Below are 23,591 nucleotides of genomic sequence, written 5' to 3' on the forward strand. Positions count from 1 at the left end.
TTCAGAGTCTCTGTGAACCGTAGACCGACCACTTGATAAATGACCACAATAGTACATTAGCGTGCTCTCTCTCTCTCTCTCTCTCTCTCTCTCTCTCTCTCTCTCTCTCTCTGTCTCTGTCTCTGTCTCTCTGTCTCTCTCTCTGTCTCTGTCTCTCTCTCTGTCTCTGTCTCTCTCTCTGTCTCTGTCTCTCTCTCTCTTTCTGTCTCTCTCTTTCTGTCTCTCTCTTTCTGTCTCTCTCTGTCTCTCTCTCTGTCTTTCTCTCTCGGTCTCTCTCTCTCTGTCGCTCTGTGTGTGCAACACTCACTACCAGGTTCCAAACGGCCTCTGGAAGCAACGTCAGCACATTAACTTGTTTGTTGGGAGCGTCATGAAATGGGTTTCCTTGGCCGAGCAGCTGCACACAAGCCTAAGATCAACATGCAAAATGGCGAGCGTCGGCTGGAGCGGTGTAAAGCTCGCCACCATTGGACTCTGGAGCAGTGGAAATGCCTTCTCTGGAGTGACGAATCACGATTCAACATCTGGCAGTCCGACAGACCAATATGAGTTTGGTGGATCAAATCAAACTTATTTATATAGCCCTTTGTACATCAGCTGATATCTCAAAGTGCTGTACAGAAACCCAGCCTAAAACCCCAAACAGCAAGCAATGCAGGTGTAGAAGCACGGTGGCTAGGAAAAACTCCCTAGAAAGGCCAAAACCTAGGAAGAAACCTAGAGAGGAACCAGGCTATGTGGGGTGGCCAGTCCTCTTCTGGCTGTGCCGGGTGGAGATTATAACAGAACATGGCCAAGATGTTCAAATGTTCATAAATGACCAGCATGGTCGTATAATAATAAGGCAGAACAGTTGAAACTGGAGCAGCAGCACGGCCAGGTGGACTGGGGACAGCAAGGAGTCATCATGTCAGGTAGTCCTGGGGCATGGTCCTAGGGCTCAGGTCCTCCGAGAGAGAGAGAGAGAGAGAGAGAGAGAGAGAGAGAGAGAGAGAGAAAGAGAGAATTAGAGAACGCACACTTAGATTCACACAGGACACCGAATAGGACAGGAGAGGTACTCCAGATATAACAAACTGACCCTAGCCCCCCGACACATTAACTACTGCAGCATAAATACTGGAGGCTGAGACAGGAGGGGTCAGGAGACACTGTGGCCCCATCCGAGGACACCCCCAGACAGGGCCAAACAGGAAGGATATAACCCCACCCACTTTGCCAAAGCACAGCCCCCACACCACTAGAGGGATATCTTCAACCACCAACTTACCATCCTGAGACAAGGCTGAGTATAGCCCACAAAGAACTCCGCCATGGCACAACCCAAGGGGGGGCGCCATCCCAGACAGGATGACCACATCAGTGAATCAACCCACTCAGGTGACCTTCCAGGGACGGCAAGAGAGAGCCCCAGTAAGCCAGTGACTCAGCCCCTGCAATAGGGTTAGAGGCAGAGAATCCCAGTGGGAAGAGGGGAACCGGCCAGGCAGAGACAGCAAGGGCGGTTCGTTGCTCCAGAGCCTTTCCGTTCACCTTCCCACTCCTGGGCCAGACTACACTCAATCATATGACCCACTGAAGAGATAAGTCTTCAGTAAGGACTTAAAGGTTGAGACCGAGTTTGCGGATGCCAGGAGAACGCTACTTGCCCGTATGCATAGTGTCAACTGTAAGGTTTTATGGAGGAGGAATAATGGTCTGGGGCTGTGTTTCATGGTTCAGCCCGGGCCCCTTAGTTCTCGTGAAGGGAAATCTTAACACTACAGCGTACAATGACATTCTAACTTTGGCAACAGTTTGGGGAAGGCCCTTTACTGTTTCAGCATGACAATGCCTCCGTGCACACATTAAAGTCCATACAGAAATGGTTTCGGTGTGGAAGAACTTGACAGACCTGCACAGAGCCCTGACCTCAACCCCATCGAACACATTTGGGATGAATTGGAACAGCGACTGCGAGCCAGGCTGAATCACCCAACATCAGTGCCCCGACATCACTAATGCTCTTGTGGCTGAATGGAAGCAAGTTCCCGCAGCAATGCTCCAACATCGAGTGGAAAGCCTTGCCGGAAGAGTGGAGGCTGTTATAGCAGCAAAGGGGGGACCAACTCCATATTAATGCCCATAATTTCGATATGAGATGTTCCCGCGAGCAGTTGTCCACATACTTTTGGTCGTGTATGTTTGTGTGAGTGGCCGAATAGAGACGCCCTCTCTCCTCTCTCCGAGATCTAATAGAATAATGGTTTGCTTTCCTGCTCCAGCCTTTGATAAATACAATCAAAGCACTGAGCTTTCCATCTGCCATTCTGGGCCAGTCTGTTCCGCCCATCTCCTACTCAAATGACTCTATATTAATGGCCTCTTGAACAACATTTGAGATGTCCACAAGCCCCTTGTGATTAAGTGTTCCGTTTTCCCCCGTCATTCGCTTCCTGCGTGTTTGCTTTTTATTCGAGAGAATGGGGGAGGGGCGAGGGAGGGGGGTAGAGAGAGAAAAAGAGAAGGAAGGAAAGAGCTTTTGGTAATGGACATGTCATTACACTTTAAACTTCTAATGATGTTGTTCAAAACAACTAATTTCGCTTGTGATGTATCAGGTTGTAACAGCAGAGATGTAGGGGAGAGAGAAAGGGACCAATTGTATGGCACTAACCTGGCAGGATATACTAAAGTAATTTACTCTCATACTGAAAGCCCCTATTAGGCCTGATAACCAAAACCTCCTGGCCTCGCTTAGTCCAACACACACACACACACACACACACACAGAATGCATGCTTCTAACTGTAAATCCCTGCCTTCCTTATGTTCATTGCATTGGTAAATGTCAAAAAATACCAAAGTTTAAGAAATATGTTAATATGCAGTTCACACACACACACACACACACACACACACACTACACACACTCTTAACTGAAACCTCATGTCGTGGTTAAGCCCTCTTTCATGTCGTTTGGTCAGTAATTGTGTTGAGAACAGACTAAAGCACTGCCGGGCCTGCCTGGATTTACAGCAATGACACACACTTCCCCTCTCTAACTACTCTGCTGTGAGTGACGCACTCTCTCTCTCTCTCTCTCTCTCTCTCTCTCTCTCTCTCTCTCTCTCTCTCTCTCTCTCTCTCTCTCTCTCTCTCTCTCTCTCTCTCTCTCTCTCTCTCTCTCTCTCTCTCTCTCTCTCTCTCTCTCTCTCTCTCTCTCTCTCTCTCTCTCTCTCTCTGTCTCTCTCTCTGTCTCTCTCTCTCTCTCTCTCTCTCTCTCTCTCTCTCTCTGTCTCTCTCTGTCTCTCTCTCTCTATGTCTCTCTGTGTCTCAATTCAATTCAATTCAATTCAATTCAAGGGCTTTATTGGCATGGGAAACATGTGTTAACATTGCCAAAGCAAGTGAGGTAGACAACATACAAAGTGAATATATAAAGTGAAAAACAACAAAAATTAACAGTAAACATTACACATACAGAAGTTTCAAAACAGTAAAGACATTACAAATGTCATATTATATATATACAGTGTTTTAACAATGTACAAATGGTTAAAGGACACAAGATAAAATAAATAAGCATAAATATGGGTGTATTTACAATGGTGTTTGTTCTTCACTGGTTGCCCTTTTCTCGTGGCAACAGGTCACAAATCTTGCTGCTGTGATGGCACACTGTGGAATTTCACCCAGTAGATATGGGAGTTTTTCAAAATTGGATTTGTTTTTGAATTCTTTGTGGATCTGTGTAATCTGAGGGAAATATGTCTCTCTAATATGGTCATACAATGGGCAGGAGGTTAGGAAGTGCAGCTCAGTTTCCACCTCATTTTGTGGGCAGTGAGCACATAGCCTGTCTTCTCTTGAGAGCCATGTCTGCCTACGGCGGCCTTTCTCAATAGCAAGGCTATGCTCACTGAGTCTGTACATAGTCAAGGCTTTCCTTAATTTTGGGTCAGTCACAGTGGTCAGGTATTCTGCCGCTGTGTACTCTCTGTGTAGGGCCAAATAGCATTCTAGTTTGCTCTGTTTTTTTGTTAATTCTTTCCAATGTGTTAAGTAGTTATCTTTTTGTTTTCTCATGATTTGGTTGGGTCTAATTGTGCTGCTGTCCTGGGGCTCTGTAGTGTGTGTTTGTGTTTGTGAACAGAGCCCCAGGACCAGCTTGCTTAGGGACTCTTCTCCAGGTTCATCTCTCTGTAGGTGATGGCTTTGTTATGGAAGGTTTGTGAATCGCTTCCTTTTAGGTGGTTGTAGAATTTAACAGCTCTTTTCTGGATTTTGATAATTAGTGGGTATCGGCCTAATTCTGCTCTGCATGCATTATTTGGTGTTCTACGTTGTACACGGAGGATATTTTTGCAGAATTCTGCGTGCAGAGTCTCAATTTGGTGTTTGTCCCATTTTGTGAAGTCTTGGTTGGTGAGCGGACCCCAGACCTCACAACCATAAAGGGCAATGGGCTCTATGACTGATTCAAGTATTTTTAGCCAAATCCTAATTGGTATGTTGAAATTTATGTTTCTTTTGATGGCATAGAATGCCCTTCTTGCCTTGTCTCTCAGATCGTTCACAGCTTTGTGGAAGTTACCTGTGGTGCTGATGTTTAGGCCAAGGTATGTATAGTTTTTGTGTGCTCTAGGGCAACAGTGTCTAGATGGAATTTGTATTTGTGGTCCTGGTGACTGGACCTTTTTGGAACACCATTATTTTGGTCTTACTGAGATTTACTGTCAGGGCCCAGGTCTGACAGAATCTGTGCATAAGATCTAGGTGCTGCTGTAGGCCCTCCTTGGTTGGTGACAGAAGCACCAGATCATCAGCAAACAGCAGACATTTGACTTCGGATTCTAGCAGGGGGAGGCCGGGTGCTGCAGACTCTTCTAGTGCCCGCGCCAATTCGTTGATATATATGTTGAAGAGGGTGGGGCTTAAGCTGCATCCCTGTCTAACCCCACGACCCTGTGTGAAGAAATGTGTGTGTTTTTTGCCAATTTTAACCGCACTCTCTCTGTCTCTCTGTCGCTGTCTGTCTCTCTCTCACACACACACAATGGGCTGGGCTGTGATGAAGCTGTTACTCGAGGGTTTATGAGAGCAATGTGTACCTGAGTGAGCCAGTCTTAGAGACTGCTGTGGAGGGAGCAGCGTTAGAGACTGCTGTGGAGGGAGCAGCGTTAGAGACTGCTGTGGAGGGAGCAGCGTTAGAGACTGCTGTGGAGGGAGCAGCGTTAGAGACTGCTGTGGAGGGAGCAGCGTTAGAGACTGCTGTGGAGGGAGCAGCGTTAGAGACTGCTGTGGAGGGAGCAGCGTTAGAGACTGCTGTGGAGGGAGCAGCATTACACCACCCAATCCGGACACACACACATTGATTTTGATTTTGTCAACCGGGACAGGTCAAAAAGTTTTAAACATTTATGGCAATTTAGCTAACTAGCTTGCAGTTGCTAGCTAATTTGTCCATGGATATACATTTTGGGTTGTTATTTTACCTGAAATGCACAAGGTCCTCTACTCTGACAATTAATTCACATATAAAACGGTCAACCGAATCGTTTCTAGTCATCTCTCCTCCTTCCAGGCTTTTTCTTCTTTGGACTTTATATGGCGATTGGCAACTAACTTTCATAATAAGGTATATTACCACAACCGACCTCAGTTCATCTTTCAATCACCCACGTGGGTATAACCAATGAGGAGATGGCACTTGGGTATATGCTTCCAAAAACCAATGAGGAGATGGGAGAGGCAGGACTTGTATCATGTTCTGCGTCACAAATAGAGGTGACGTAGAACAAATAGAGGTGACGCAGAACAAATAGAGTTGACGCAGAACAAATAGAGGTGACGCAGAACAAATAGAAGTGACGCAGAACAAATAGAAGTGACGCAGAACAAATAGAAGTGACGCAGAACCAATAGAAGTGACGCAGAACAAATAGAAGTGACGCAGAACAAATAGAAGTGACGCAGAACAAATAGAAGTGACGCAGAACCAATAGAAGTGACAGAACCAATAGAAGTGACGCAGAACAAATAGAAGTGACGCAGAACAAATAGAGGTGACGCAGAACAAATAGAGGTGACGCAGAACAAATAGAGGTGACGCAGAACAAATAGAGGTGACGCAGAACAAATAGAGGTGACGCAGAACAAATAGAAGTGACGCAGAACAAATAGAAGTGACGCAGAACTTCTGGCAAACGCAGACGCCCGTTGACACGCGCGAGCAGTGTGGGTGCAATGATTGAATAACATGTATGTGTACATTTATTTTGCGACACTCGAGCACGCGACACGACCGGTGTGGTCAGCATGTTAGAGACTGTTGTGGAGGGAGCAGCATTTAGAGACTGTGGAAACAGGACAGAAGACATGTCACGATGCAAACACCTAAACACACCTCCACACTCTGTTTATCTCTGTTTTTCTTTCTCTCTCTGTTTCTCTGTAGATGCCGGCAGACATTTGCTTCATTCCCAGCTCAGCTTTGCTGTTAACGGTCTTCTCTCTCCTCTCTTTTCTCTCTCTCTCCCCACACACACACACACACACCCAGCACTATCTACCAGTAAAGACCATTTCAGGTGACTGCATCCTTTCACAACATAGCTCTCAGTGGTATTTGGGAAAACTAGCAGCCACACAACCATTACCCAGAACCCTCTCCTCTCTCAAGAAATTGGAAAGTGCCCACCTGTATGTTTCCTCACGGTCACTGTCAACGTTTGTTGACAATTTTGTCGTCTTGGTTTGGGAAGAAAAACAGATGTTGGCCTAGATGTTGTTTTTGTGGGAGCTGTATTTGGAATGTTTGCGGCCATCATGGACATACAACATGTCTGTTTTAAAAAGTGACCTTTTTGTTCATTGCCATTTTGAGCACTTAAATCTAAGAGTATGAGGAAAGCACTTTAAAAGCGTATTTCCTAAGAAGATGAGAGGTATTTGAAGTGCAGCTAGATGTGTGTCCTTATATCTCGACCTGGTGTTGAACTAGCCTTGTTCATTGAGTGCTTGGTGCATGTTTTGAACTCACCTTGTTCATGAGAGCTGGGCACAGGACATGTTTTGTGTTGAACTAGCCTTGTTCATTGAGTGCTTGGTGCATGTTTTGTGTTGAACTAGCCTTGTTCATTGAGTGCTTGGTGCATGTTTTGAACTCACCTTGTTCATGAGAGCTGGGCACAGGACATGTTTTGTGTTGAACTAGCCTTGTTCATTGAGTGCTTGGTGCATGTTTTGTGTTGAACTAGCCTTGTTCATTGAGTGCTTGGTGCATGTTTTGAACTCACCTTGTTCATGAGTGCTGGGCACAGGACATGTTTTGTGTTGAACTACCCTAGTACCCGAGTGCTGGGTACATCTGCGTCCTCCTGAACAGATGTTGAGAGCCAGGGACATGATGTGGATGGGTCTCTCTTTATCAGCCAATATTAATCTCTCTGAGTGGCCCTCTGCACTTAAGACCTAAAGCTCAATACCTGACCACGATCATGTCACATCAATATCCAGCTCAACTCTGCCGTCAGCCTTCTCATTCAAAAGCCCATATGATTTTGTGCGCTTGCGTGTGCATATAAGGTGCGTGTGTGTGTGTGATGTTTCTCCATTGCTCTGCCGAAACATGACGCTGATTAGGAAGCGTGTAAGACCTCCCTCTCTCTCTCCCTGCCAATCCCATGTATCGATCCCGTCTCCTCTGTCTGTCGCTATAATGGAAGTGGACAGGGGAGTGTTTGCCCGAGAGTCACTTGGTTCCAGTGTCCGTTTATGTGGTTGTGTTGCTGCCAGTCGAAAGGATATTCAGAGGAATCTGTTGGTGCGTGTTCCCTCTCTGTCACAGGGCTTTACCGTGTGTTACACAGTCAGTCCATCGTTAAGAGCGGGCCCAGACCCAAGGTTGATAACTGCTGCGGGGAGTCGAGCGTTGGGCCAGGAACCGAAAGGTCGCTGGTTCGAATCCTCGAGCCGACTAGCTGAAATAGCTGAGCGAGGCACTTAACCCTAGTTGCTCCTCTAAGCCACTCTGGATAAGAGCGCCTGCTAAATGACTAAAGTGCAGAAATGTAAATGTCGCCCTAGCAAGAGAAGTCTGTACCCCTACTGTGTTTTTCGGTCTTTCACCTGAAATACTCTTTAGCCCCGTGGCCTACCGACCTGCTCTGGAATGATGCAAGCTTGTAAAAACCTCTCTCATACTGCCAATCCTGTGTATCGATTACTTCTCCTCTGTCTGTCTGACTGCTTTCTCCAAGTAAGAGAACCTTGAGACCTTTATTGACTTACGGTAGTAATCCATTCCTCTATTTTCCTGTCCTCCACCTTCCTCGTCTCTCCCTGGCCTGTCGTGTGTACAGCGCATTCGGGAAGCACTCAGACCCCTTCACTTTTTCCACATTTTGTCACGTTACAGCCTTATTCTAAAATGGATTACATCGTTTTTTCCCCCCCTCATCAATCTACACACAATACCCCTTAATGACAAAGCAAAAACAGGTTTTTAGAAAATGTTGCTCAGTAAAATATTTAAAAAATGGAAATATCACATTTACATAAGTATTCAGACCCTTTCCTCAGTACTTTGTTGAAGAACCTTTTGCTGCGATTATTGTCTCGAGTTGTCTTGGGTACAAGCTTGGCACACCTGTATTTGGGGAGTTTCTCCCATTCTTCTCTGCAGATCCTCTCAAGCTCTTCCAGGTTGGATGGGGAGCGTTGCTGCACAGCTATTTTCAGGTCTCTCCAGAGATGGAGCAGATTTTCATGAAGGATCTATCAGTGCTTTGCTCTGTTCATCTTTGCTTCGATCCTGACTAGTCTCCCAGTCCCTATGGCTGAAAAACATCTCTACAGCATGATGCTGCCATCACCATGCTTCACCATAGGTATGGTATCAGGTTTCGTACAGATGTGAAGCTTGGCATTCAGGCCAAATAGTTCAATTTTGGTTTCATCAGACCAGAGAATCTTGTTTCTCATGGTTTGAGAGTCTTTAGGTGACTTTTTGCAAGTGGGCTGTCATGTGCCTTTTACTGAGAAGTGGCTTCCGACTGGCCACTCTACCATAAAGACCTGATTGGTGTAGTGCTGGTTGTCCTTCTGGAAGGTTCTCACATCTCAACAGAGAAACTCTGGAGCTCTGTCAGAGTGACCATCTGGTTCATGTTCACCTCCCTTACCAAGGCTCTTCTCCCTCGATGGCTCAGTTTGGTCCGGCGACCAACTCCAGGAAGAGTCTTGGTGGTTTGAAACTTCTTCCATTTAAGAATGCTGCAGACATTTTTTGGTACCCTTCCCCAGATCTGTGCCTCAACACAATCCTGTCTCGGAGCTTCCACCTCATGGCTTGGTTTTTGCTCTGACATGCATAGTCAACTGTGGGACCTTATATAGACAGGTGTGCCTTTCCAAATCATGTCCAATCAATAACATTTTCAACAGGTGGACTCCAATCAAGTTGTCGAAAAATCTCAAGGACGATCAATGGAAACAGGATGCATCTGAGCTCAATTTCGAGTCTCACAGCAAAGGGTCTGAATACTTATGTAAATAAGGTATTTCAGTTATTTATTTCTAATACATTTGCAAAAATTTCTGAACCTGTTTTCACTTTGTCATTATGGGCTATTCTGTGCAGATTGCTGAGGATTTTATGTATTTAATACATTTTAGAATGAGGCTGTAAGGTAACAAAATGTGGGAAAAGTCAAGGGGTCTGAATACTTTCAGAAGGCACTGTATCTGGGAGTGTGAGAAGAGGAGTGAAAGCTCTGTGTGTGTCTGGCTTTATCTTGTTGCGGTTGTGTGGACGGATGCATGTTATCTGTCCTGTTTAGAGAGTCCTGATAAGGACTGCCCTCTGCGGTGCCTGAATAAAGAGGAGGCCCTTCTCTCGTGTGAGTGTGTTCATCTGTATGCATACCCTGAACGGAGGACGCCACCTATGATCTCCCTTGCTTTCCCATTCCCTTTTTCTCCCTCCGGTACTCTTTCATTCTCTCATACCCCCACCCAGCACTCCCTTTCCTTCCTCTGTTTTCCTCTCTTCGTCCCTCTCTCCATCCCCCTCTCCGTTCTCTCTTTCATCTGAAAGGTAAACTGTTAGCGTGCTAGACGTTGATATATGGTGTTTCTCTGTCACTTCCCTCTGGTAGGCTCACAGGAATAGAGTGGTCTGCTGCTCTCCAGGTGACGCGAGTGAGTGGGTCGGTTTGTTTCCCTGCACACAGCCCGGGGGGTAATATAAACCCATACACTCCCCATTGATACCTTTTTATTTCCTAAAGACGGTGAAATATATGATGCAGGGTTGTGGAGTAACGGATTACAGCTGTGCGATTGAGAGGGTCTTGTCTGGCTGCGTCATCACTTGGTACGGCGAATACAAGGCACCCGACCCCAAGGCACTACAGAGGGTGGTGAGTACGGCCCAGTACATCACTGGGGCCAGGAGCGCTGCCATTCAGGACCTCTATACCAGGCGGTGTCGGAGGAAGGACCAAAAAATTGTCAAAGACTATCCACCCAAGCCATAGACGGTTCTCTCTGCTACCGCACGGCAAGCGGTCCTGGAGTGCCGAGTCAGGCACTAACAGAACCTTGAACAACTTCTACCCGCTAAACAAGACACCTAAATAGCCAATCAAATGGCTACCCGGACTACCCTCACACTCACACATACTTAGACTGACACCTCAACTCAAATACACACACACACACACACACACACACACACACACACACACACACACACACACACACACACACACACACACACACACACACACAAATGTTTCTCACTCATCACCTACGCTGCTGCTACTGTCTTATCTATCCTGTTGCCCAGTCACTTTACACCTACCTAATCAAATGGCTACCCAGACTATTTGCGTTGTACCCCTCTCTTTTATACTGCTGCTACTTTCTGGTTATTATCTATGCACAGTCACTTTAACTATACCTCGACTAGCTTGTGCCCCCGCACATTGACTCAGTACCCCTGTATATAGCCTCACTGATGTTATTTTACTGCTGCTCTTGAACTATTTGTAAATTTGTTATTTTTTACTTATCTATTTTTGACTTAACACTTGTTTTTCTTAACTGCATTGTTGGTTAAGGTCTCGTAAGTAAGCATTTCACTGTAAGGTCTACTACACCTGTTATATTCGGCGCATGTGACAAATATAATTTGATTTGATTTTAGTACATACACTATGTATATTTTTAAAGATCTATCTTTCACTCTGCGTTATAAGTAAGAATTTCACTGTTAGTCTACACCTGTTGTTTACTAAGCATGTGACAAATAACATGTAATTTTATTTGATGTTATGGATTACAAAAAAAACGAACTAGAATCCATTACGTTACCAGCAAAAGCATTGTAATCAGATTACAAATATTTTTGAGAAACTAGAAAATTACGTCTCAGATTACTTTTAAATTCAGAAAGGATGTTTGCGAAACAAATCTTTGACACCTGTTTTTATCAATGACATTCAAATCAACATTAAAACATTTGCAAATTTAAATGCGTTTGATGGATCTGGGGGGGAAAAGCAGGAATATGCTTTTGTTGTATTCAGTCCAAGCAATGTCTTCCAATGGTGCGACTGCTGTCGTCATCGAAAGATTATCCAACTTGAATAAACACTTGGAGGTAAGGATGACAGCAGTGGTGTAGCCTAGGGGTGATAGGGATATCACTTACTATTAATAGCTACTTAGTGCATTGGTGTGAATCACACTGCTGCTCTCTCATTTAGATAATTGCGCTTTACGGATTGTGGTTGATGTGGATGGCTGTTCACAAATGTACACTAACGTTCAAAAGTTTGGGGTCACTTAGAAATGTCCTTGTTTTTGAACTTTTTTGTCCATTAAAATAACATCAAATTGATCAGAAATATAGTGTACACATTGTTAATGTTGTAAATGACATTTTTTAATTTTTTTAAATTATTTTTTTAAACCTTTTTTTAACCAGGCAAGTCGGTTAAGAACACATTCTTATTTTCAATGACGGCCTGGGAACAGTGGGTTTAACTGCCTGTTCAGGGGCAGAACGACAGAACGACCTTGTCAACTCGGGGGTTTGAACTCGCAACCTTCCAGTTACTAGTCCAACGCTCTAACCACTAGGCTACGCTGCCGCCCCAATGACGATTGTAGCTGGCAAATTTTTTATGGAATATCTACATTAGGCAGCAAACATCATTCCTGTGTTCCAATGGCACCAAGTTTATCATTTCAAAAGGCTAAATGATCATTAGAAAACACTTTTGCATTTATGTTTGCACAACTGAAAACTGTTGATTAAAGAATCAATCAAACTGGCCTTCTTTAGACTTGTTGAGTATCTGGAGCATCAGCATTTGTGGGTTCGATTGCAGGCTCAAAATGACCTGAAACAAATACCTTTCTTCTGAAACTCGTCAGTCTATTCTTGCTCTGAGAAATGAAGGCTATTCCATGCAAAAATATCCCAGAAATGTTCCATATGCACAAAAAGCTTATTTCTCTCAAATTCTGGTCACAAATTTATTTACATCCCTGTTAGTGAGCATTTCTCATTTGCCAAGATATTCCAGCCACCTGACAGATGTGGCATAACAAGAAGCTGATTAAACAGCATGATCATCACACAGGTGCACCTTGTGTTGGGGACAATAAAAGGTCACTCTAAAATGTGCAGTTTTGTCACACAACAGAATGCCACAGATGTCTCAAGTTGTGAAGTAGCAAGCAATTGGCATGCTGACTGCAGGAATATCCACCAAAGCTGTTGCCAGAGAATGGAATGTTAATTTCTCTACCATAAGCTGCCTCAAACGTTGTTTTAGAAAATTTGGCAGTACGTCCAACCGGCCACACAACTGCAGACCACGTGTAACCACACCAGCCCAGGACCTCCACATCCGTCTTCTTCACCTGCGGGATCGTCTGAGGGGGAGGTTGGGGGTGCTGAGGACTATTTATGTCTGTAATAAAACATTTGTGGGGGAAAACTAATTCTGATTGACTGGGTCTGGCTCCCCAGTGGGTCGGCCTATGCCCTCCCAGGCCCACCCATGGCTGCCATAGATTAGGGCCTAATTAACTGTAAATTAGTCAAATCATTGAGATTGTTGCATCTTGCGTTTACATTTCTGTTCAGTATATATTTACATATTTCCAAGTCCTATTCTTTAAGATCAAGGGATATTACATTAATTGGAATGACTGGAAATCTGACAGACTTTTGTTTTTAATGTAAAGAAATGGCCTAATCGTATTATTATCTGTAGTAGAAAGCAATGGGTTAGAAGAAGCCTATATAACCAACCTATAAAACAAGGATCATCAACTAGATTCATCACCAGGCCCTATCTTTTATTGAGCGAATGGTCGGTTGGCCGGAACATAATTACAGATCATTTTTTGACTGCAAATTGACCACAGGAAGCCCAACAGATATGTTTGACTAAAACATAATCATTTCAAACTTTACTTACATTTGTATACGATCATATGTGTCTCTCTATTATGCATGGGAATACTTGGAACATATTTCTTAAATAAAAATCACTTGGAGCTGATTTCCAGGTGTTTTTACAGCCTTTTATGTCCAACAATGTAATGTGTATATATTTTCTTTGCTCAGAAAACTTTGAAGGACAAATAAAACCACCCGCAGGCCACTAGTTGGGGAACCTTGCCACAAAATAAAAGGCAACATCCATTTATGGCCAGCTATGTAAACTCTAACATTGATTTATTCTACAATAGATGTCGTTCAATTGGTAATATACATTTCTTCTAATGGCTATTAAGGGCACAAGTAACTGGAAGTAATAAGATTACAAACTACATTCTGAGTTTTGGTCATCCAAAAGTTACATTACTGATTACAATTTTTGGACAGGTAACAGATTACATTTAGAAAGTAACATACCCAACCCTGAATGACGTGGGCACATTTTTATATTATCACTTTTCCTGCAATAACTGGTACAGGACACATATTGTAGCTGGACTTTGTATTAACGACTATGATTAAACATAGTTCCTCACTGTTGAGTTTGCGGGAGACAAACAAGATCAACCATTTAGATCATGTAGTCAGCCTCCTGTTTCTGGTGAAAGTAAATAAATAATGCCAGCATGGTACCACATCCAGAGGTACATCAAATATTTACACCTCTTGACTTTTTCTACATTCTGTTGCGTTACATCTTGAATTTAAAATGGATTCAATTTAGATTTATTTTTTTGTCGCTGGCTTACTCACAATACCCCATAATCTCAAGGTACATTTTCATTTTTTTTTTAACAAATTAATAAAAAATGAAAAGCTGAAATGTCTTGAGTCAATACGAAGTCGCATAATAAGTGGCATGGACTCTGTGCGCGACAATAGAGTTTAAGATGATTTTTGAGCGACTACCTCATCTCTGTACCTCACACATACAATTATCTGTAAGGTCCCTCAATCGAGCAGTGAATTTCAAACACCGATTCAATCACAAAGACCAAGGACATTTTCCAATGCTTCACCAAAGAAGCAGACATTGAATATCCCTTTGAGCATGGTGAAATTATTCATTACACTTTGGATGGTGTATTAATACTCTACAAAGATACAAGTGTCCTTCCTAACTCAGTTGCCGGAAAGGACACCGCTCAAGGATTTCACCATGAGGCCAATGGTGACTTTAAAACACTTGTACAGTGCCTTGCAAAGTAATCAATTTTAGAATGAGGCTGTAACGTAACATAATGTGGAAAAAGTCAAGGGGTCTGAAATGCACAGTACATTGGCAGAATGGTTGAAAATTACTGAATACCTCTTATTATGTTTTTACCCAATATCCAAACCCAATGCATGCAAACATTACATCAGTATGTGTGCGTGCGTGCCTTGTGCGTGTTAATTCAAAATAAATGTATTCTCTCACATACGCAGTTTACAGCAGGTATAAATGGTGCAGCGAAGTGCTTATTTGCTAGCTCCCTCAACAGTGCTGGACAATAATCAATATCAATAAAAAGAGTCAAGTCAAAATACATTTTGTGTTTTAGTCTCCATATATTTAAAGACAGTCCAGGAGACTCAGTCATGCAGCCTTGGCTTCGCCTCTCTCTTTCAGGCTTCTTGGTAAAGGCACACACACACACACACACACGCACGCGTCTCTACCTCACACATTCCCCATCCTAACCAATGTGGTCGTAATACAGAGCAATGTCTTTATAGTGTGTGTCTTATTGCAGGCAGGGTATTCTCCCCCTGGCATAATAATCCCATTGATTTAGAATGATAATAACACACTTTATGGCTTTTGTACTGTCCTGTGTGTGCGTGTGTGCGTGTGTGCGTGTGTGCGTGTGCGCGTGTGTGTTTATGTATCAGTTATAATAGCATGTTTTCTAGTCGCTACACACCATGTTATTTTCCTTTCTGTCTCCCTGCAGGACAAACCACAGCGCTTTATGGAGGTTTATCTGTGATGTGTCTGTGATATTGCTCTATCCTTTTTCTGGGCTGAGGTGGAGATGGGTTCTGCAGGTCACGGCTGTTGGCCATGGGCTGAGGTGGAGATGGGTTCTGCAGGTCACGGCTGTTGGCCATGGGCTGAGGTGGAGATGGGTTCTGCAGGTCACGGTTGTTGGCCATGGGCTGAGGTGGAGATGGGTTCTGCAGGTCACGGCTGTTGACCATGGGCTGAGGTGGAGATGGGTTCTGCAGGTCACGGTTGTTGGCCATGGGCTGAGGTGGAGATGGGTTCTGCAGGTCACGGCTGTTGGCCATGGGCTGAGGTGGAGATGGGTTCTGCAGGTCACGGCTGTTGGCCATGGGCTGAGGTGGAGATGGGTTCTGCAGGTCACGGCTGTTGGCCATGGGCTGAGGTGGAGATGGGTTCTGCAGGTCACGGCTGTTGGCCATGGGCTGAGGTGGAGATGGGTTCTGCAGGTCACGGCTGTTGGCCATGGGCTGAGGTGGAGATGGGTTCTGCAGGTCACGGCTGTTGGCCATGGGCTGAGGTGGAGATGGGTTCTGCAGGTCACGGCTGTTGGCTGAGGTGGAGATGGGTTCTGCAGGTCACGGCTGTTGGCCATGGGCTGAGGTGGAGATGGGTTCTGCAGGTCACGGTTGTTGGCCATGGGCTGAGGTGGAGATGGGTTGCAGGTCACGGCTGTTGGCCATGGGCTGAGGTGGAGATGGGTTCTGCAGGTCACGGCTGTTGGCCATGGGCTGAGGTGGAGATGGGTTCTGCAGGTCACGGCTGTTGGCCATGGGCTGAGGTGGAGATGGGTTCTGCAGGTCACGGCTGTTGGCTGAGGTGGAGATGGGTTCTGCAGGTCACGGCTGTTGGCCATGGGCTGAGGTGGAGATGGGTTCTGCAGGTCACGGTTGTTGGCCATGGGCTGAGGTGGAGATGGGTTCTGCAGGTCACGGCTGTTGGCCATGGGCTGAGGTGGAGATGGGTTCTGCAGGTCACGGCTGTTGGCCATGGGCTGAGGTGGAGATGGGTTCTGCAGGTCACGGCTGTTGGCCATGGGCTGAGGTGGAGATGGGTTCTGCAGGTCACGGTTGTTGGCCATGGGCTGAGGTGGAGATGGGTTCTGCAGGTCATGGCTGTTGGCTGAGGTGGAGATGGGTTCTGCAGGTCACGGCTGTTGGCCATGGGCTGAGGTGGAGATGGTTTCTGCAGGTCACGGCTGTTGGCCATGGGCTGAGGTGGAGATGGGTTCTGCAGGTCACGGCTGTTGGCTGAGGTGGAGATGGATTCTGCAGGTCACGGCTGTTGGCTGAGGTGGAGATGGGTTCTGCAGGTCACGGCTGTTGGCCATGGGCTGAGGTGGAGATGGGTTCTGCAGGTCACGGCTGTTGGCCATGGGCTGAGGTGGAGATGGTTTCTGCAGGTCACGGATGTTGGCCATGGGCTGAGGGAAGAAATGCTTATTCTGGTCTTACAAGTCAGGACTCTGAGCGGGCTACTACTTTCATTAGGACTCATTGTATTGGTCACTCTAGGCAACAAGCAGTCAACAACATTATAGAACTCCCCAAGGTAATTTCTGCACAAACACACATACCAGGACCCTGTTTCCCAGAAGCATCTTTAAACATTTATTTTTTTAATCGTATCTTTTATTAGATGTTTTTATTTTTTCTCTATATATATATATATATATATTTACCTCTTTCTCCCCAATTTCATAGTCTCCAGTTGGTAGTTACTGTTTTGTCTCATCGCTGCAACTCCCGTACGGACTCGGGAGATGCGAAGGTCGAAACACAACCCAACCAAGACACACTGCTTCTTGACACAATGCCCACTTAACCCAGAAGCCAGCCGCACCAATGTGTCAGAGGAAACGTGCACTGCGCCCGGCCTGCTACCGGAGTCGCGAGTGCGCGATGGGACAAGGACATCCCTGCCGGCCAAACCCTCCCCTAACCGGGACGACACTGGGCCAATTGTGTGCCACCCTATGGGTCTCCCTGTCGCGGCCGGCTGCGACAGAGCCTGGACTCGAACCAAGAAACTCTAGTGGCACAGCCTTAGACCACTGCACCACTCGGGAAGCCCTTCCCAGAAGCAACTTAAGGCTAAGTTCATTGTTAGAACATCTTACGAATCTTTCAGCTGTTTCCCAAAACCATCGTTACTAAAGTTGCACTTGAAAACGCACGTTATTTACCGACTGCCTCAGACCACTCGTGTGTCATTTTCACCCACTGAACAGCTCTGTGACTACCGAAAACATCAGAACGAAGATGACTACAAAGTTGCAATTGTTACAAACAAGTGAAGGATAAAACGATGCTTCAAATGAAAGCTGAGATGACTGCATTAAAATATACTTACAGTAGGCATATAGACGACATATACTCAACAATAATATTCAACATGTAACAATTTCAAAGATTTTACCTAGTTACAGTTCATATAAGGAAATCTGTCAATTGACAGGGATGTTAACAGGTTTGTGCACAACGTTTGCGAGAAATCAGCTTTTTGTGCATATGGAAATTCCCTTGTAATATCTAGTAGACTGAACCAACTTTGTTTGTTTATGCTCAAAACAATTTAAAAACAACCGATGAGAAAATCTCTGTCCGTAGGAGAACAGTTTAAAAAAAAAAACTATAAATAATGAGTGTCCGTGTTACATGTGTTTGAGGAGGATGAGGTAAGGGTGTGTGTGTGTGTGTGGTGGGGGGGGCAGTACAGTAAGTGCTTTTTAAGGCTACATATAAATTCAAGCCTGGTACCATACTGTAGAAGTGTGAATTTCAATTGTCATGCATTAGGTGGTATTTGGAGATTGGCAGTAGGAGTAGAAATTGAATTCCACATATTGTCCTCTCCTCCTCTCTCGAGTGTTAAGCTCCATGGTACAGCCACTGTTTGCTTTAGAACGGAGAAGAGCTGTGGGCTTAGACTGAGAATAGCAGGGCTTTGTTTGCTAACTTATTGTACCACACACACACACACACAAACTTAGACACACAGTGACACCCACACAAATACTCAGACAGTATTTCATTACACACTTTGCTTAACTTTAGAAAATATGCTAAAGCCTCTGCTATTTCACGCTTAAATCTCTCCTTGGAGCAAAGCGTGTGGGGGAGAGCAATCATTGGTCTGGAGATTGAGGAAGTCACTTTTAACAATAGCCCGGTCTTAGTTGTGGAAACTCTTACAGGGCCATTTCTGTGTCTCACTCTCTTATAAAGTGTGTATATATATATATATATATATTTAAAGAATAAGGCCCGAGGGGTTGTGGTATATAGCCAATATACCACGGCTAAGGGCTGTTCTTATGCACAACGCAACAATGCTTGCCTGGATTACTGACTTTAGCCGTGGTATATTGGCCATACACCGCAAACCCCCTAGGTGCCTTACTGCTATTATAAACTGGTTACCAATGTAATAAAAGCTGAAAAAAATAATTGTTTTGTCACACCCGTGTTATATGGGATAGCGAGGATACTGGACAGATATTTCAAGGGGTGCGGGCATGAGACACAACCTCTCCAACAGCTCTAACAGGAACCTCTCTGATGGAATTATACACTTCCCTTGGCCTCCCCACTCTTTCTTTCTTCCCCTCTCACTCTTTCACAGTCCATCTCCTCACTGCTCCTCCCTCTCCAAGCTTGCTCCACAACTTATCACTCTTCCTCTCTTGTCTATCTCTGTTCCTCTTCTGGTGTAGGTTATGCGAGTGTTGATGGTTGGTTGTGACAGGGTTTGAGAGGGTGTTTAATTGTGATGGACCCTGTAGGGTGTTCTACACTTAGCTCTGTCTCACTGACATTGTGTGAAAGGCTACTTTAGGGAAATACCCCCCCCTCTTTCCCCTTCTATATCCCCCATTCCAAGAGTCTTTGACCTCCATGGCTCATAGTCTAATCCATGCAAGGTCACATCCTGTGCGTGGGTACCTGTTTTTGTGTGTGTTGTCACCTAGTAGTTATTTATACTTCCTGCTGAGGTCATTTCTTCTGTTGTCTCTGACCTCTGACCTTTGAGTCATCCCCTGCGGTTGCCATGGGTTCTCTACAGGTCTGGATGGTCACTTTACCTGCTTTATAATGGCATGTTTGGACAAGTGGAGGCACAATAAAAAAAAGTTGTACGAAGCATACATTTGCCGGAGGTTGCTGTGGTATGCTAATACAACAGGTGTAGACCTTACAGTGAAATGCTTACTTCCAAGCCCATTACCAACAATGCTTTAAGAAGTTTTTAAGAAAAAGTGTTAAGTAAAAAATAGAAAATAAAATTGTGCATAACAAGTAATTAAACCGCAGCAGTAAAATAACCATAGCGAGGCTATCTACAGGGGGTACCGGTACAGAGTCAATGTGCGGGGGCACCGGCTAGTCGAGGTAATTGAGGTAATATGTACATGTAGGTAGAGTTAAGGTGGCTATGCATAGATAATAAACAGAGAGTAGCAGCAGCGTAAAAGAGGGGTCTGGGTAGCCCTTTTGATGAGCTGTTCAGGAGACTTGTGGTTTGGGGGTAGAAGCTGTTACAAAGCCTTTTGGACCGAGACTTGGCGCTCCGGTACCGCTTGCCGTGCGGTAGCAGAGAGAACAGTCTATGACTAGGGTGGCTGGAGTCTTAGACCATTTTTAGGGCCTTCCGCTGACACCCCCTGGCATAGTGGTCTTGGATGGCAGGGAGCTTGGCCCCAGTGATGTACTGGGCCGTACGCACCACCCTCTGCAATGACTTGTGGTCGGAGGCCGAGCGGTTGCCATACCAGGCGGTGATGCAACCAGCCAGGAGCACATTATCTCTCTCTACTCCATTGTTATGACATAAGCACAGTACATTGAGCTGAGGAATTACAAAAAGACTGTAGTGAGTTCTACAGTATTACCGGTAATCAAATCATTCGGCTCATGTCTTTGTGACGTGTTTCAGCTGCAGTCACAGGATCACCCAGTGCGTGGTCCATAATGCCACATCAGCTGATCAATAGCTAAGATTTAAGGATGAGATCAACCTACTGACCTTACATTCTGTGTGTGTGTGTACAGTGTGTAAGTGCTCCAAGAGCAGGAGGAACCTCCGCAGGGGTTCTCTCATCGCTATCTCCTTCTAGGAACACCGTGGGGGTTATAGAAGGCGTTGCATAGAAAAATACACATTTGTATGTTGAATCCCTTGATTAATTAAGGACATGTTCTTGCCACTTTCCCACTAGAGCCTATAATACTCACACCCATCCATCCATCCTTGTGTGTGTGTGTGAGGGCCACCTTTTTTTTGTGTGTGTGTGTGTGTGTGTGTGTGTGTGTGTTGTGTGTGTGTGTGTGTGTGTGTGTGTGTGTGTGTGTGTGTGTGTGTGTGTTTTTGTGCCGCCTAGCGTGTGTATGTGTATATACAGTTGAAATCGGAAGTTTACATACATCTTAGCCAAATACATTTAAACTCAGTTTTTCACATTTCCTGACATTTAATCCTAGTAAAAATTCCCTGTCTTAGATCAGTTAGGATCACCACTTTATTTTAAGAATGTGAAATGTCAGAATAATAGTAGAGAGAATGAGTTATTTCAGCTTTTTTATTTCTTTCATCACATTCCTAGTATGTCAGAAGTTAACATGCACTCAATTACTGTTTGGTAGTCGAGACCCAGGGTCTCGAGCTTGATGACGAGCTTGGAGGGTACTATGGTGTTGAATGCCGAGCTGTAGTCGATGAACAGCATTCTCACATAGGTATTCCTCTTGTCCAGATGGGTTAGGGCAGTGTGCAGTGTGGTTGAGATTGCATCGTCTGTGGACCTATTTGGGCGGTAAGCAAATTGGAGTGGGTCTAGGGTGTCATGAGTTATTTCAGCTTTTATTTCTCTCATCACATTCCTAGTATGTCAGAAGTTAACATGCACTCAATTACTGTTTGGTAGCATTGCCTTTAAATTGTTTAGCTTCTTTGGGACTGGGGGGCAGTATTGAGTATCTTGGATGAGTAAGTTGCCCAGAGTAAACTGCCTGCTACTCAGGCCCAGTTGCTAATATATGCATATTATTAGTAGATTTGGATAGAAAACACTGAAGTTTCTAAAACTGTTTGAATGATGTATGTGAGTATAACAGAACTCATATGGGAGGCAAAAACTTGAGAAAAAGTCCAACCAGGAAGTGGGAAATCTGAGGTTTGTAGTTTTTCAAGTCATTGCCTATCGAATATACAGTGTCTATTGGGTCATATTGCACTTCCTAAGGTTTCCACTAGATGTCAAAAGTCTTTAGAACCTTATTCTATGCTTCTACTGTGAAGGAGGGGGGAATGGGAGCTGAATGAGTCAGAGGTCTGCCAGAGTGGCATAAACTGATCACGCGTGCTCACGTGAGAGTTAGCTTGCGTTCCATTGCATTTCTACAGACAAAGGAATTCTCCAGTTGGAACATTATTGAATATTTATGATAAAACCATCCTAAAGATTATTTCTATACTTCGTTTGACATGTTTCTACGAACTGTAATATGACTCTGACTCTTTCGTCTGAACTTTTGCCTGGACTTGCCCTCGCGTTGTGAGTTTGGATTGTGTACTAAACGCGCAAACAAAAAGGAGTTATTTGGACATAAATGATGGACTTTATCAAACTAATCAAACATTTATTGTTGAACTGGGATTCCTGTGAGTGCATTCCAATGAAGATCATCAAAGGTAAGTGAATATTTATAATGCTATTTCTGACTTCTGTTGACTCCACAACGTGGCAGATATCTGTATGGCTTGTTTTGTTGTCTGAGAGCTGTGCTCAGATTATTGCATGGTGTGCTTTTTCGGTAAAGCTTTTTTGAAATCTGACACAGCGGTTGCATTAAGGAGAGGTTTATCTAAAGTTCCATGCATAACGCTTGTATTTTCACCAACGGTTATGATGAGTATTTATGTAAATTGATGTGGCTCTCTGCAAAATCACTGGATGTTTTGGAACTACTGAACATAACGCGCCAATGTAAACTCAGATTTCTGTATATAAATATAAACTTTATCGAACAAAACACACATGTATTGTGTAACATGAAGTCCTATGAGTGTCATCTGATGAAGATCATCAAAGGTTAGTGATTAATTTTATCTCTATTTCTGCTTTTTGTGAGTCCTCTCTTTGGCTGGAAAAATGGTTGTGTTTTTCTGTGACTAGTTGCAGACCTAACATAATCGTTTGGTGTGCTTTCGTTGTAAAGCCTTTTTGAAATCGGACACTGTGGCTGTATTTACAACAAGTTTATCTTTAAAATGGTGTAAAATACTTGTATTTTTGAGAAATTTTAATTATGGGATTTCTGTTCTTTTGAATTTGGCGCCCTGCAATTTCACTGGCTGTTGGCGAGCTGGGACGCTACCGTCTCACATATCCCAGAGAGGTTAACTTGGGTCAAAAGTGTTGGGTAGCCTTCCACAAGCTTCCACAATAAGTTGGGTGAATTTTTGCCCCTTCCTCCTGACAGAGCTGGTGTAACTGAGTCAGGTTTGTAGGCCTCCTTGCTCGCACAGGCTTTTTCAGTTCTGCCCACAGATATTCTATAGGATTAAGGTCAGGGCTTTGTGATGGCCACTCCAATACCTTGACTTTGTTGTCCTTAAGCCATTTTGCCACGACTTAGGAAGTATGCTTGGGGTCATTGTCCATTTGGAAGACCCATTTGCGACCAAGCTTTAATTTCCTACCTGATGTCTTGAGATGTTGCTTCCACATAATTTTCCTGCCTCATGATGCCATCTATTTTGTGAAGTGCACCAGTCCCTCCTGCAGAAAAGCACCCCCACAACATGATGCTGCCACCCCCGTGCTTCAAGGTTGGCATGGTGTTCTTCAGCTTGCAAGCCTCCCCCTTTTTCCTCCAAACATAACGATGGTCATTATCGCCAAACAGTTTTTTTGTTTTATCAGACCAGAGGACATTTATCCAAAAAGTATGATCTTTGTCCCCATGTGCAGTTGCAAACCGTAGTCTGGCTTTTTTTATGGCGGTTTTGGAACAGTGGCTTCAGCCTTGCTGAGCGGCCTTTCAGGTTATGTCGATATAGGACTCGTTTTTACTGTGGATATAGATACTTTTGTAC

At 44.5% G+C, this 23,591-nt stretch overlaps 1 protein-coding gene across 4 annotated transcripts in view; it reads left to right on the top strand.

Moving 5' to 3' along the window:
• LOC112248815 (F-box and leucine-rich repeat protein 17) overlaps positions 1-23,591 on the top strand; it is a 314,654-nt gene that overhangs the window by 216,947 nt on the left and 74,116 nt on the right. The window lies entirely within an intron of this gene.

The sequence above is a fragment of the Oncorhynchus tshawytscha genome, linkage group LG04 (genome assembly GCF_018296145.1).
Source record: "Oncorhynchus tshawytscha isolate Ot180627B linkage group LG04, Otsh_v2.0, whole genome shotgun sequence".
Taxonomy (NCBI): domain Eukaryota; kingdom Metazoa; phylum Chordata; class Actinopteri; order Salmoniformes; family Salmonidae; genus Oncorhynchus; species Oncorhynchus tshawytscha.